The sequence below is a fragment of the Sorex araneus genome, chromosome 2 (assembly GCF_027595985.1).
Source record: "Sorex araneus isolate mSorAra2 chromosome 2, mSorAra2.pri, whole genome shotgun sequence".
In the NCBI taxonomy this organism is placed as follows: Eukaryota; Metazoa; Chordata; class Mammalia; order Eulipotyphla; family Soricidae; genus Sorex; species Sorex araneus.
The window spans coordinates 221,091,904-221,108,062 of record NC_073303.1 but is presented as its reverse complement, the minus strand read 5'-3'; the positions used below and the strand labels follow the sequence as shown (position 1 = coordinate 221,108,062).

General features: G+C 35.3%; 1 pseudogene; it reads right to left on the bottom strand.

The window, feature by feature from the left end:
- Positions 1 to 2,416: 2,416 nt before the first annotated feature.
- On the bottom strand, positions 2,417 to 2,573 carry LOC129402693 (U2 spliceosomal RNA; annotated as a pseudogene).
- Positions 2,574 to 16,159: the final 13,586 nt, after the last annotated feature.

The window sequence follows — 16,159 nt, the reverse complement described above, 5'->3', positions numbered from 1 at the left end:
CCCTACCTGCTGTGCTATCGCTTCAGCCCCTTAATTTCATTTTTTTTGTGCAAATGAAGCAGTGCTCAGAGTGTCATATGGTACTGCTAATGATACTGCTCAGGGAGATGTAGGCCTCTTGGTTAAGGGATCCATATCTTAATCACTGCTTCTGTGATCTCTTGAAATCTACTTTTTATCATAGAGTTTGCCTCTTAATTTTATTATACTTTCACAGCATCCTAAATTTCAAAATTTATTTCTAGCCATAAGTAATTTTTTTCTCCTAACATTTCCTTCTAGTTCAAAGTTTGAACAATATGACAGCTGGAAGTGCAACTGCCTTGAACAGGGTGATAATTTTCATAATTTTTATGACTAGAACAGTTTATTATTTATTGACTAAAGAATGACAATAAAGCCCTAGTTATAACTTCTGTCCTGCATTCAGCAGCTATTGGGATTTTTCCTTTAGTTACTTCAAGAAATAACACATTTCTTTTTTTTTTTTTTTTTTTTTTTTGCTTTTTGGGTCACACCCAGCGATGCTCAGGGGTTACTCCTGGCTTTGCACTCAGGAATTACTCCTGGCGGTGCTTGGGGGACCATATGGGATGCCAGGGATCGAACCCAGGTCAGCCACATGCAAGGCAAACGCCCTACCCGCTGTACTATCGCTCCGGCCCCGACTAACTCATTTCTGAAGTTTTATAATATGTCAAAAAAGTTCTGAACATTTATTTTTAAGTGATATTCATAGAACAAATATGTTTCCCTAGTGTCCAGCACTCAGTGTTTGTTCAAATTCTGACTGTGAAATGTAATGTGTAATATTGGGCCACAGAATTTAGAATATTTAACAAATTTTATGCCCTTTAAGATATATGCTATGAAACACTTTATGATGATTAATCACAAAGTAAAAAGTAAAGAGGCTATAGAGCTAGAACAGGAAGTAATGTTCATGCCTTGCCCACTGACAACCCCAGTTCAATCCTCAGTACCATGTATACTCCCCTGAGTACCACCAGACATGATCCCAAGTGCAGACTCAGGAGTAAGCTTTGTACACCACTCAGTGCCGTTCAAATACAAACTAAAAATAAAATAGTACACACAGTTGACTTTTATTCTCTCAATAGTTGCCTTGATTTACATAGTGCAAGATAGTGGAATTCTAAGGCACATAGCTTAATTTTTATGATGAATCTATATTTGGTTCCAGAAGATATCAAACAAGATGATGGGTATTAGCTTAATGGGTAGTAAGACTACACTTGTGTGAGATTTATTTTTTAATAATAAATTGAATAATAATATAAAATATTAATGTTCAAAAGATGATGTGGTTAATGATCATCTCATATTCCCTTTTATTGATCTCTAATTTCTTGGTTCTATAATTTTCCAACACATAATTATATATTGGCATGCTATTTAAAATGTATGTCATGTTAGTTAAAACTACAAAATACCTAGCTTCAACTCCAATATATTAATTTTCTAACATTTATATTTTATTGGTGTAAAACAATAATGCTTATTACCAAATTTAAATTGGAAATAGAAAGGCAAGAAAAAGAGCCCTTCATACCAAAGAGTCATCATATTCTCCAAATGAGATAAAAATATTGCTAATTATATATTTTCTATGGGGAATTATTACATTTGTTATTTTCTTTATTCTATGCCAAAGGGATTATACCAGGCATGATAAAAAAGCACCAAAAAATTTCTGAAAATTAATATAGTTAATGGCATAAATGATCCAAAGTTATTTTACTTAAAATTAAAAAATTCATTTATTATATTTGAATTCAATGTAATTTATATCTAATGTGTTATGTCTAAGACATATGTAATAACTGCTGTCTAGTGTATAATGTCTAGAAGATGTGAAGTCATTATAAATATGAGGGGAATCCTTATTTTGAAGACCCATCCCATAATTTGGTAAATTGTCTGCTTTTTTTAGTCTTTCTTCTAATAAAGTCTTTTCTAAAAAGATTGTATATCTGTATATATTCATATATATGTATATACATTTACTATATTGAGCCTTGATGAAACTGTAGAGGTATTAGGCTCTTATTTGTTCCCAGTACCCCATTTGAACACCAAATAAGGTATATGCTCTAACAATGGTGGGTGTGGCTCAGGAATAATTTTTAAAATCTTGATGTGAGGTCATAAATTTAGCTCAAAGAGTGCAGAACATGGCTTTCATGCTTCAAAATTTTTGATAGTATTACTAGCAAACTGATAACTGTTATGTGTAAACATAGTATTGTATTGTCAAAAATCCACTGTCAGGACATTTATTAACATTTATCACTAATAGCAAAATTCAGTTATGCACAGAGAAATATTTGTTTATTTATTAAAAAATAAATATTAGTTTAATAGTATAATGTGACATTAAATTTATCATGTTTTAATTTATTTAACTGACTGCCAAGGAAAGAGTGGAAAAAAACTAATTTTATGATATATTCAGAAATGCGCTAATAAATTTGTGTCATATTTTGTCAGTAGGTAAAGTCCAATGTAGTAGGATACTACACTTGATCTTAGCCAAAAGGCCAAGAAGTGATGCAATGTAGTAGGATAAATCAAATTAGCTACCCTATTAGGGGCCCAGAAAACATTGGGTCTGACACTTACCTTTCAAGTGGCTGACCCAACATAAATCCAAGTATTTCCAAGAGTGACTCCTGAGTGCAGAGCCTGGAGTTACCCCTGAGCAACAATGTGTGTGCTGCCCCCCAAATAATAAAACCTAAAAAGTAACACAATCAAATAGAATATGTATGACTAATGATATTTTGGGAGTTTTATCTTCAAGATAATAAAAATATAATGAACTTGTGATGAACAAAATCTTGATCTTTACATTACATTACCAAAAGATTTTGGAAATTAATTAGACACAAGCTTCAATTACTTATTGCACATTTCTTTAAAAAGTTATTGAATTTATATTTCTCTAAATTTCTTACTTCTATTATGGTCATATTATACATAAAGAATTTGTGAGGTTTTAAGCAAAGTCACTTATGTAAAATGTTAATATAAACTCATTAAAAACATCAGATTAAAACATCTGTTGGTCTTTGAATATATGTGGCTTGCTCAGGGCTAATTCTGACTGTGCTCACCTGAGGATCAATGCTAACATGGCCCACGTGACTAGATGGGATGTCAAGGATTTACCCATGGTCAACTGCAGTGTTCTACCCACTTTATTTCAAGCCTTATACTATGGATTATTGTTTTGTTTTGTTGATTTCATAGGACTGGAGTTGCACCACCCAAAACTATGCTGAGGTATAACGACTGACTCGGTGTTCAGAGATTACTCCGAGCAGCGCCAGGGGAAACATACTCAGTGCTGGGATAGAAAAACTGTCAACCATACACAAGTCATGCCCCTTAAGCAATAAATATCATGCAACCTCTCCAGTGCATCTAATGGTGTAACTCTCAATATTTGACTAATATTAAATTTAATCAATAAATTTAGGTTTACCTACATTAATTAAGATAATTACAGTTACATGAAATTTAAAAAGCTTTGTATTAGTTTCTATTGTTAGATTTTAGAACATTTTAATTTGTATTGACTTAAATGTTTTAAGTACCCGTAATAGAGCATCACATATTTATCATTATAATATATACTTATATCACTATCACTATCATCCCATTGCTCATCAATTTGCCCTAGTGGGCACCAGTAACATCTTCATCATGAGACTTGCTATTACTGCTTTTGGCATGTCGACTATGCCACGGGTAGCTTGCTAGGCTCTGTCGTGCGGATGAGATACTCTCGGTAGCTTGCCATGCTCTCCAGGTCGGTGGCGCGCAGGCAAACGCCCTGAATTTTATGGAATCTGCTTTGAGTAAAAGACGGAGGAGGGTTCTGACAGATAATTCATGTTAAAAGTGACAACTTTGTTTCTTTATATTTAATCTTGGACACTAGGATGCATTTTTATTCTTCAAACACATGAATATTACTTTTAGAGATTTCTGACTTGAAGTTTTATATTTGAATCCATAAAATTTCACATCCATCAAGATCTCATCCTGACAATTTGCTAAGTCCAAATATGAGTAGACTAGTCTACATATATGAAAAAGTATCGAACTACCATAAATTAAGTGGACTCTCTCTGTATTTTGGTCACTCTTTCTTTTTTTTTTTTTGCTTTTTGGGTCACACCCAGCGATGCCCAGGGGTTACTCCTGGCTTTGCACTCAGGAATTACTCCTGGCAGTGCTTGGGGGACCATATGGGATGCTGGGGATTGAACCCAGGTCGGCCACGTGCAAGGCAAACGCCCTACCCACTGTGCTATTGCTCTGGCCCCATTGGTCACTCTTTCTTTTGAGGCACAGAAGCTTCTTAGTTTAATGTAGTCCCATTTATTTATTTGTTTCCACTTCCTAGGTCAATGGTTTTATCCTTAAAGATGCTGTTAGCTTCCACAACATGGAGGGTTCTGCCTATATTTTCTTCCATGTACCTTATGAAATCAGGTCTGATATTGAGGTCTCTTATCCATTTTGATCTGAAGTTTGTGGTTGGTATTAGACATATCTGAGCTCATTTTTTGCACGTAACTGTCCAGTTTTCTTAGCACCACTAGTTGAAGAAGCATTTCTTCCTCCACTGCACATTTCTTTCATTTGTTTGCTTGTTTGTTTGTTTTTATTTTGGGTCACACCCAGAGATGCTCAGGGCTTACTCCTGGCACTGCACTAAGGAATTACTCCTGAGGGTGCTCAGGGGACCATATAGGATGCTGGGAAATGAACCCGGGTTGGCCGCATGCAAGGCAAACACCCTATCCATTATAATATCACTTTGGCCCTATAAACTTCACATTTATTACTGCTTTATCAAAAATTAAGTAATCTTATACTTGAGGAACTGTGTCAGATATCCAACTCTATTGGTCTTATGATCTGTTTCTATTCCAATACTATGTTGTTTTAATTAATACTGTTTTGTAAAGCAGGAGGGTGATGATGCCACCTATTTCCTATACCCAAAGACTATTTTACCTATACATAAGGTCTAATGTTCCATAAGAGTTTCAGGAGTGTTTTGCCTATTTCTTTGAATAATGTCATCAGTATCCCTTTAGGGATTGCATTGATGTTTTGGGGAGTATTGACATTTCAACAATGTTAATCCTCCCAATCCATGAACAGAGCATATGTTTCCATTTCCTAGTGCTCTTTTTTATTTCTTGAAGTAGTATTTTGTAGTTTTCTTTGCATAGATCCTTCAACTTTTCAGTTAATCTGATTCCAAAGCTCTTGGTTTTCTGAGCCAGGATTGTGAGAGTGTATTAAAAAAAAAAAAGTCTGTTACTTCTCTTTCATTATTTGTATCTAGAAAAGCCATAGACTTTTACTGTTATGTAATCTGCTACTTTACTGTACAAACCTGTTTTTATAGAGTCTTTAGGATTTTTTAAGTATAGCATCATGTCATCTGCAAATAGTGATAGTTTGATTGCTTTCTTTTCTATCTGGATGCCCTTGACATCTTTTTCTTGCCTAACAGCTATGGCATATACTTCCAGAACTATATATTGAATAGAAGTGTTGAGAATTGGTGTGTAATCACACAAAAAAGGGCAGCGGAGCTCTATCTCTCTCCAACCGCCCACATTCAGTAGTCTCACTCAGCTTCCCCCACCCCTGGGAGGTCAATGGCAATGGGCAGGCAAAAGAAGAAACGAAGGCCAGGCTGGTTGGTCTCAATTGCAGTTTATTCCATTCCCATCTCCATTCTCCTCTGATTCTACTCCTGCTTCTTCCTCCCCCATGCTCCTTCATTCTCACTTGGAACTGGATCTGTATCCCCCTCAGCCCACTTTTACAGCCTAGTTAAATCCCAAAGCATAAGGGTTTGGGGCTTACACATGGGTGTGGTAACACTAAATAGGGTTAAAGTTCTTTCCCTCATCTTCTAGGGCAGATTCTTTTTCAGCAGGATGACCCACCCAAGAGCAGAATCCCATGGGTATATTTCCCCTCTCCTTGTCCAACTAACATATAAGCATTCATAATATTAATCATTTTGTATGAACACAATAAGAGATACATTAAGCTTCTAGAATTGCATTCCTGGGGCCATCTCAATCTCAGACTACAGTGCTCAGGCCAGATTAGTCTTTCCTATCTCTAGCAGGTCCCTAGTCTCATTGTTGTTTTGGGATCATGACAGCATTTGTCCATGACCAAGTTCTTAAATTATAGTTAAGAATTGTGGCACTTTGTCCTGGTCCATTTTGATGCCAGGGTAGCTTACAGCTTGCCCTCGATCCATTCAGTCCCTCATCGGGACCCTATCTTGGGGTACTAAGAACTAAGGGCAACTGAGGCTTAAGTCTAGAAAGCAGATGGCAGGGAGGAAATAATATTCAAAGTGAATTAAATCCTGAGTTATAAAAGCATAATATTAACTGTCTTACTTTGTCCATTAAAAAAAAAGGACATTGCTTTAAAGTAAACTGTTCAAAAGACATAAGGAGAGTAGAAAGGCAATATTAGCTTACAATACAAGTTCAGTGTCCTAGAAAGATCTGACTTTACAAATAAACAAAGTCTGATTAGGGGAAAAAGCTGATTGTCTAGTTGGGGAAGAGAGCATAGAGAAGTGGTTACAGATAGACAAAGGAATGGAGTGACTCGGGAGCACTTTGATAGGTGTGACCCAATAAACCTAAGCTCCTTGTGGCAAGGGAGAAAGGAAAAAGCAAAGCTATCCTACAAATGGTCAGCCTTGTCTTGTGCCTGATCTTAGTTTTTCCCCCTTATGAATAATGATACTGTAGGTTTGTGGGAAATACATTTGAAGATATTGAGGAAAGTTCCTTCAATTCCCATTTTGTTGAGAGTTTATCATAATGGATGCTGGATCTTGTCAATTACTTTCTATTCATCTCTTGATATGATCACATGGTTTTATCTTTTCTTTTATTGACATGGTGTATTATGTTATTGACTTGCGAGTATTGAACCATACTTGCATCTCGGGAATGAATCTTACTTGGTCACGTGTTTCATCTTTTTGATGAGTCATTGAATTCTACTTGCTAGCATTTTGTTGAGGATATTTGCCTCTGTGTTCATTGGGGATTTCGATCTGGAATGTTCTCTTTTCTGTGGTGTCTCTGTCTGCTTTGGGTATGAGGGTGATATTTGCTTCATAGAAACTGTTTGGAAGTGTTTCTGTTTCTTCAATTTCTTGGAAAAGTTTGAATAGGATTGAGAATAAGTTCTCTTTAAAGATTTGGAAGAATTCATTAGTGAATCCATTTGGGCCATTCAAAGCGGGAATTTTCTTTTTGGGGAGACTTTTGATTACTATTTCAATCTCCTTGATGATCATAGGTCTGCTCAGGTATTCCAAGACTTCTCCAGTCAGCCTTACGACCTTATAGGAGTTCAGGAATTTATTCTTTTTGTCAGGGTCTCTTGCTTTGAGTCATAAAGATTCTCAGCATAATCTCTGACTCGCCCTTGAATCTCTGTAATTTATGTTGGCATGGCCCCCATTTTGTTTCTGATTCTGTTTTTTAAGGGTTTTCTGTCTTTCTTTGTGAGTTTTGCTAGTAGATTATTGATCTTGTTTATTTTCTCAATGAACCAGCTCACTGTCTCATGGATCTTCAGATTGTGTTTTGGGTTTCCATGTCATTAACTTCTTCTTTCAGTTTTATTATTTTCTTCTTCCCGCATGATTTGGACTTCTTTTGTTGGTCATATTCCAGGATCTTAAGCTGTGGCATTAAGAGACTTATTTGGAAAAAAGCAAACAAACAAACAAACAAAAAAGAGACTTATGTGGGCTCACTCTTCCTTGCTGAAGAATGTTTGTAGAGCTATAAACTTTCCTCTTAACACTGCTTTTGCCAGTTCCAGTAAGTACTGGTAACTAGGGTCTTCATTCTCATTTGTTTCCAGGAATCTTTTTATTTCATCTCAAAAACCACTGGTTTTTCAGTAGTTATCTCTTTAATTTCCAGGTGTTTGATTTGAATTTCTGTTTCTGTGTGTGTTTCAAGTCTATATTCAGTGCCTTATGATCTGAAAAGATTTTTGATGCAATTTCTGTCCTCTTAATTTTATGGAGGTATGTTCTGTTGGCAAGTATACAGTCTACCTTGGAAACTGTTCCATGTGTACTTGAGTAGAATATGTATATCCAGGATATACAAGACACTGATGTAATTTTACAAGAAGAAAATCCTCCAACCCCATCAAAAAAATGGGGAGAAGAAATGAACAGAAACTTCTTCAAAAATAATACAAATAACCAAAAGGCACATGAGAAAATTCTCTACATTGCTAATTAACAGGGAGCTACAAATCAAAACAACAGTGAGATATCTTCTTACATATAGACACTGGGGCACATCAAAAAGAACAAGAACAACCAATGCTGGAGCAGAGGCAGGGAGAAAGGGTTTGCCATTTATTGCTGGTGGGAATGCCAGCTGGCCTAGTCGTTCTGGAAAATAATATAGGTATTCCTCAAAAAATTAGAAATTCAGCTTCCATATGACCAAGAACATCACTTCTGGAAATATATTCAGGAGATGCTAAAGAGCACAGTAAAAATGACAATGCATTTTTATGTGTTTTACAGCACTGTTCACAATAGCCTGTATCTGGAAACAACCAAGTCTCTAAGAATAGATGATTGGTTACAGAAACTTTGGAATAAATACACAATAGAATACTATGCAGCTATTAGAAAAGATGAAGTCATGAAATTTGCTTTTAACTGGATGGACATAGAGAGTATCAGCTAAGTGAAATGAGTCTGAAAGATTCATGTTAAGACATAGAATGACTGTGCTCATTGTGAACACGACATAACATAATATGAGACTAACACTGAAGGCCAATTGAGACAAGAGCTAGGAGGATTGTTCCATGCGTAGAAGTTGGCCTCATGGTGGAAGTTGGTTCCATGGTGAAAGAAGGCAGTTGGGCAAGAAAAAGGACCACTAAGTCAATGATGGTAGCAGGGATCACTTGGGATGGAGATGTCTACTTCAATTAGACAAAGGACCAAACATGATGGCCTTTCAGCATCTGAATTATAAACTATAATGCCTGAAAGTACAGAGCACGTGAAAAAGGAAGGTGCTTGCCACAGAGACAGGGTGTGTGATGGATGGGAGTGGTGGTAGTGATACTGGGAACATTGGTAGTAGACAATGCACATGCTGGGGAGATGGGTGTTCAATCATTGTATGGCTGAAACTCAATCCTGAAAAGCTTTGTAATTATCTAACAGTGACTCATAATTATTATCATCATCATTATCATCATCAGCAGTAGCAGGAGCAGGAGCAGCATCATCATCCCATTGATCGTTGAATTTCTCGATCAGTCTCAGTAACGTCTCCATTCAACCTAGCCCTGAGATTTTAGAAGCCTCTCTTTTCATGTCCTTTCCAATGGTGACGCATTGGAGGCTCTTTCAGGATCAGGCGAATGAGACCCATCAATGTTACTGGTTTTTGCATATTGATACACCATGGGGAGTTTGCAAGGCTCTCCCATGTTGTCAAGAAACTCTCAGTAGTTTGCCAGGTTCTCTCACAGGGAGAATTAGGCTAAAAGATGTCACACGGCCGCAACATCAACAAAAATAATTAAAAAGAAGTGATACCAGGATATTATTCGAGGGTCTTAGGGAATTTGTTGGATTGAAGCTTCAGTAAATTTGTATTTCAACACCATCAAAAGTTGTTCTAAATACATTACTGAAACCATGACTAAAGCACAAAAGAAAACAGGCATAATGCCTGTCAAGATTATGCCATGTTAAGGAGCCTGCTGCAGATCTTAATTGAATCACAGGCACCACAAGATTCACACAGTATTTCCAAGAAGTTCTTAAGGACCAGGGGATGATAGGTAAATCCTTAACAGCACAGAGTTCTAACAGTACTGCATCCGTAGGTTTTTGCATTGAATTACCAGTCCTTGAATTTAATCTAGTCCTGGATGACTGAGTGTTACCCAATCACAGCACTTATAAATAATGCTCTTAACCTAAAAAAGAAAAAAAAATAGGAATTTTATTGACTCTTTCTAAGATTTGTGCAATTTTCTCAATATGTATCTATCCAATTGCTCTAAATAATTGCGTCCCTTTAATTAGTGTGTAGACTATATTATACAGAAAGTTGTTTTCTTCTAGATTTTGTTTTATTTTAAGTCACATCTGACTGTGCTCAGGGAATCATTTTGGCTCTATGCTAAGGAGTTTCTCCTGATGGGGCCTTGGGAACCTCATGTGGTATCCAGGATAAAACTGATCTGCTCTGTACAAGATAAATATCTGAGTGTGGTACTAACTCTCAGGCATGAAAGCTTTTGGTCTAATATATATATATATATACATATATGTGTGTATGTAATTTATACACACACATAAACACACACACACACACACACACACATATATATAATTTTAGAGTCTTACCTAATAGTGTGGGCTGGAGCGATAGCACAGCGGTAGGGTGTTCACCTTTCACGTGGCTGACCCATGTTCAATTCCTCCGCCCCTCTCCGAGAGCCCGGCAAGCCATCGAGAGTACCGCGCCTGCACAGCAGAGCCTGGCAAGCTACCCGTGGCGTATTGGATATGCCAAAAACAGTAACAATAAGTCTCGCAGTGAGAGACATTGCTGGTGCCCACTCGAACAAATCGATGAACAACGGGATGACAATGACAGTGACCTAATAGTGCATAGGGCTTACTCCTGGCTCCGTGATCAGGGTTTACTCCTGGTAGGACTCATGTGGCCCACAGGCAATGCTGGTGACTAAGCCCAGGTCAACCACAAAAAGTGCAATCTCTTTCCTGCTTTATTATCTCTACCACACCATCACATATGTATTTATCAAAAAGAAAAGTGGTCATTCTGTCTTCATGATATCATTAGGTAGCACTCATCGGTATGCATTTATTATACTAAAATTGAGATATACTTTGTTTATACTTTGGTATGTGTTTAAAAGATTCCAGAATTATGGCTTTTCAACTGTCAACAGTTAAATTCTTGGTATCTAGGAAACTTATTATTTCTTGTCCCCAAGGATATGGTTCCCAGCAGTACCTTTGTTATTCTTCACCAAATTTTAGTTCTGCTAATTTCATTAATGTGAAGTTTGGTCTCAAAGGACCATTCAGTTATCCACAGAGGGACTTACATACCATAAGAGACTGGTAAAATAATCTTTATCTTCATTCTTTAAAATGCTGTCTTTGGACTAGAGTGATAGTACAGCAGGTAGTGGAATATCTTGTATGTGCCCCACCTGATTAGGATCTCCAGCCCAGCCTTGGCAGGACTGATCTCTGAGCACAGAGCTAGGAGTCAACCCTAAGAACTGCCAGCTGTGTCCTCCTCCTTCCATCCTTCCCCAGCCCAACACACATTCACACACACACATACACAAACACACACACATACTCACATACATTCTATCTTTATTTAGTTATCAGATTGTATCAATTTCTGTATTTTAAAAAAACTCATCTTAAACTTGCCAGATTTTTATAGAAACATGCTGTTTCAATATTGAGGTATCAGAAACTATTTCCTAGATTGAAAGTGAAATAGGCTCTTCTCAATCACTCAAGTTATTTTTTATGATAGTACTAACTGAAAATTATGAGAGCTCGTTAATGAAAAAACAGTGTTGTAACATGGAGGGGCACTTATGAATATATTGGAATTATCAGGACATGTACTTTGCTAAAGGCTTTATTAATTCCACACTTAAGGTAAGTATACTTGTATTTTGTAATACCAGTTAATTTATATTTAACATTCTTATTCCTCGATCTGAGTAAAATAACTCCTGGCCATATTTATAAAAATGGGAATAGAAGTCAAATATCTCCAGAAAACATAATGTTTGTTGTTATTTTGATCTAGACTATTGGAATATAAACTGAGAAGTTCTATAGGTATATAAATTGCATGCATTATTAAAGTTGAGGCATTTCCTTTTTATTTGTTTTTTATTAGTGACATTAATATGTTCAAATATATTTCTCAAGCATGCTTTCAAGCAAAATCGAGTTAATCAGTGTAACAGATTAATTTCTTAATTATAAATGACCTGTTTCATGACCTAACTTTCAAAAATTCATTTGACTATATCACCTTATCATTTAATTAAAATCCAAAATAAATACAATATTACAATTAGGATTTACTATTTTAATTCAATGTAAAAATTAACAGAAACACACTAACAAGAAAATATGTAAGATGAATTTACATTATTAAATCCATTATTACTGATTGACAGTAGAAATAAGGGATGTTGAGTCTAGGATGTGACTTTGTGTTCAAATGACACTAATAAAGGCCTGAGGGATTAATAATTTCCTCATTTTCTTCAGAATATTCAATTCCAAGGGAACCTGAAGATTTTGAGATTACCTGATGGTTATTCTCCTATTGAGGTGGAATAAGTGCTCCTGTCATTAATGCTTAGTTATGAATTATAGATTCACTTTTACTGATAGAATATAATGACTATCATCTGTTCTTCACTTGATGGTTGAAAAAAAGAAAAATTTAGTCACTGAGAGAACACACATTTGGAATTCTTATGGGTGTAATCTAGAGTAAATATCCAGAACCTATAGTAGAGTTAGCTAATGATAGTATTAGAGTTAATTTTTTTATCTTAGCATGGATAAATGATATACTTGATTTTCTGTTAACTATTAGAAATATCTTCCCTTATCATTTACTACATAATAATGCTTGAAAGAAATGGGAAACCTAAAGCCACATACTAAAATTTGCACAGCCTTTGTCCTTAATCACTTAATTACTAACAAACACAGGACATTTATAGTCACCAAAATTCACCTGCTGTGTCAATAATATGGGAAATGAAACACCAGTCACAGGGGTTTTTGTTTAATGTGTAAATGTAGTAGCATAAATTTCCAAGTAGCACATTGAAAGCAATGAGGGTGAGATAATATCAGAGAGAATAATTAGAAGACAAAGTCAAAGAGATTTTTTACTACCTTTATCCCAAGACATTCTATGTGTATTGTTGTAATCAATCCTCTTAAATTTGAAAACCCAGCTGTTGTTGACTTGTGAAACTGATGAAACAGAAGAAAATAAATTGATCATACTTTTCTATAATGCAATTGTGAGATTGGACATCACTTCTAAATAATGTTAAACAGGGCTCTAGTTGCAGTATATTTTAAAAGAAAATCAATCCAAAATTATTTCTTGGTGTTCTTGAAAGGGATTTTTAAAAGTGAACAATCTTGGTCTATAGGGATTTTATCATATTCAACTTTAATATTTCCAGAGATACTGAATCTGTCATGGGAAATAAATTTGTCGCTTGAAAAAATGTTCAGGCATACATTTTCACAACTTGTTTGAAATTCTAGAGCTATAGTAAAATCAGCAATATAAAATTGGGAAATACTATCCCAGTTGACACCTAATATAAAGGAACCATGTACGGATCTAACAAACATATTTCAGAAATATTTTACATTGGGAATTTTCTAATTCTGTTCTGTTTCTTTGTATTCTGTGCATGAGTAAAATCACCAGCTTATCTTTTACATTTTTTATTCCGCTTACTTAGCATGACCATCTTCCAATTCCATCTATGTGACAGCAATCTGCAAAGCATGTTTCTCACAAAGAAAATATTTCATTGTGCATCTATACCACATGTTTACTGAATGGTACTCATTTGTGTTGAGTACTGTTGTTTCCTGATGTTGGCTACTGGAAATATTGGTTCAATAAATGATGTATATTTTTTCATATTAGTGTTTTTGTGCTTTGGGATAGATTCCCAAGAGTGGATTAGCTTTCTGTTAGTAATGTTCTGACAAGTGTCCAAACTATTTTCCAGTTTTGTAGTACAGAACAGTCCCACCAACAGTGACTAAGCATTTCTTTTTCAACACATCCCACACACACTGAATATTTCTGTTCCTTTTCATATATACCAAATTTTCTGGATTTAGGTGATATCTCACTGTTTTTATTTGCATTTCCCTGACAGTCAGTTACATGATGAACATTTTTCTTTGTCCATTGATCATATTTCATGGGAATGTGTTTATCTCATTTCCATTGTGAGTTTTTGGCTATTGTTGAGTTTTGAAAATGCTTTATGTATTTTAGAAATCAGCCATTTGTCTGATGAATGGTAGGAAAAGAGTTCCTCTGAATCAGCAGGCTGTCTTCTTAATTTAGGTCTCTATTTTTTGTAGAGAGCAGAAGATTTTTTTGTTTGCTATACTCCCATTTATTTATTTCTACTGTTGTTTACTTTGTCGATGACATTGCATCATTACAGACTCCTCTGAGAGTCAAAATGTTGGAGAGTCTGCTTACGCTTTCCTACATGTATTTTAAACATACAGGTTTGTTGTATGCTTAAGTAGATCAAGTGCTTTATTCCATCTTGGTATGACATGTGTAAAACATAAAATAGGGGTCTAACTTCATTGATTTACCTATGGTTAATAAAATTCCCCAGCACAATTTGTCAAAAGGCTCTCTTTGCTGCACCTCACACACAAATTCTCTATAGATCAACTATCTGTACATTTGGGCGTTTACGTCAGGGCTTTCTATTATTTCATTGATTGTGAGAGTCTGTCTTTGTTCTAGTATCAGAAGACTTTGATTACACAGATTTTCAGTTAAAAAGGAAGTCTGGAAATTTAACACTTCCCATGCTTTTTTTCAGAATTATTTTGGCTACCTTAGCAGTTTTATGATTTCAGTTGAATTTTAGATATGTTTGTCTGTCATTAAAGTGTGACATAAAAATTTTAATGCAGATCATGTTGCATCTGTCAATTACTCCGAGAAGATGGTCATTTGAATGATGCTGATCTTCCCACCCCATAGCAAGGGGTGTGCTTCCATTTTCATTGGTCCTCCATTTTCCTCAGAAATGTAGTATAATTTTCACTAAATAGGTTTTTACTTCCCTAATTATATGAATTTCAAGATTCATGAGGGGGGGATTGTTTGTTTGTTTTGCGTAACAGAGAAGATTCAAATCCAACTTCTTTGATAAAAAAATTTGTAGAGAATTTTATCACCATTCAGAATGACATGAAGGGCTGGAGCAAAAGTACAGCAGATAGGACATTTGACTTGCATGTGGCCAACCTGAGTTTGATACCCCTGGCATCCCATATCGTCTTCCAATTATGTAGGCAGTGATTCCTGAGTGCAAAGCCAGGAGTAACCCCTGGACACCCAAAACCAAAATATAAAAGATAGCATGTCATATATAGAAAGCTGTAACCATCTCATATACAAAAACTCATAGAAATTGTTGTAAAAGAGAAAAAAATTTTAAAATGTATTTCATTAAAGTAATTGTTATTGACTATCTTCAAAAATGTTTTACTTTAGTACTTTTTTAGTACTTTTTAAATAAAGGAAACACATTTGCTCATGCAAATATATTTTACATTTATACTCATTTGTTAATTTTGTATTTATTGAATTTTTCACATATCATTATAGATTACATTCAGAAATATACTTTACTTATTCACCGTCATATGTGATTTTACATTATATATATAAAAATTTGGAATTTTACACTTCTATTAATAATTTTTACTAAACAATGTATTATATTATAGATCCATTTTTAGTATCCTGTACCCTGAAACTTCTTATACTGCCTTACATAGAGTATTATTTTCACTGTAACACTGTCATCCTTTGTTCATCAATTTACTCAAGTGGGTGCTAGTAATGTCTCCATTCACCCCAGGCTTGAGGTTTTGGCAGCCTCTCCTAATTTGTCTTTCCCAAGAATTGGAGGGTCTTTTAGGGTCAGGGGAATGAGACCTGTTATTGTTACTGTTTTTGGCATATCGGATACACCACGGGAAGCTTGCCAGGCTCTGCAGTGCAGGAGGGATATTCTAGGTACCTTGCTGGACTCTCCGAGAGGCGCACATACATATATATATATATATGTATATATATATGTATGTATATATATGTATATATATACTTTGTGCATATATATGTATATACACATGTATGTATATATACATAAATGTATATGTATATATTATGCTAAA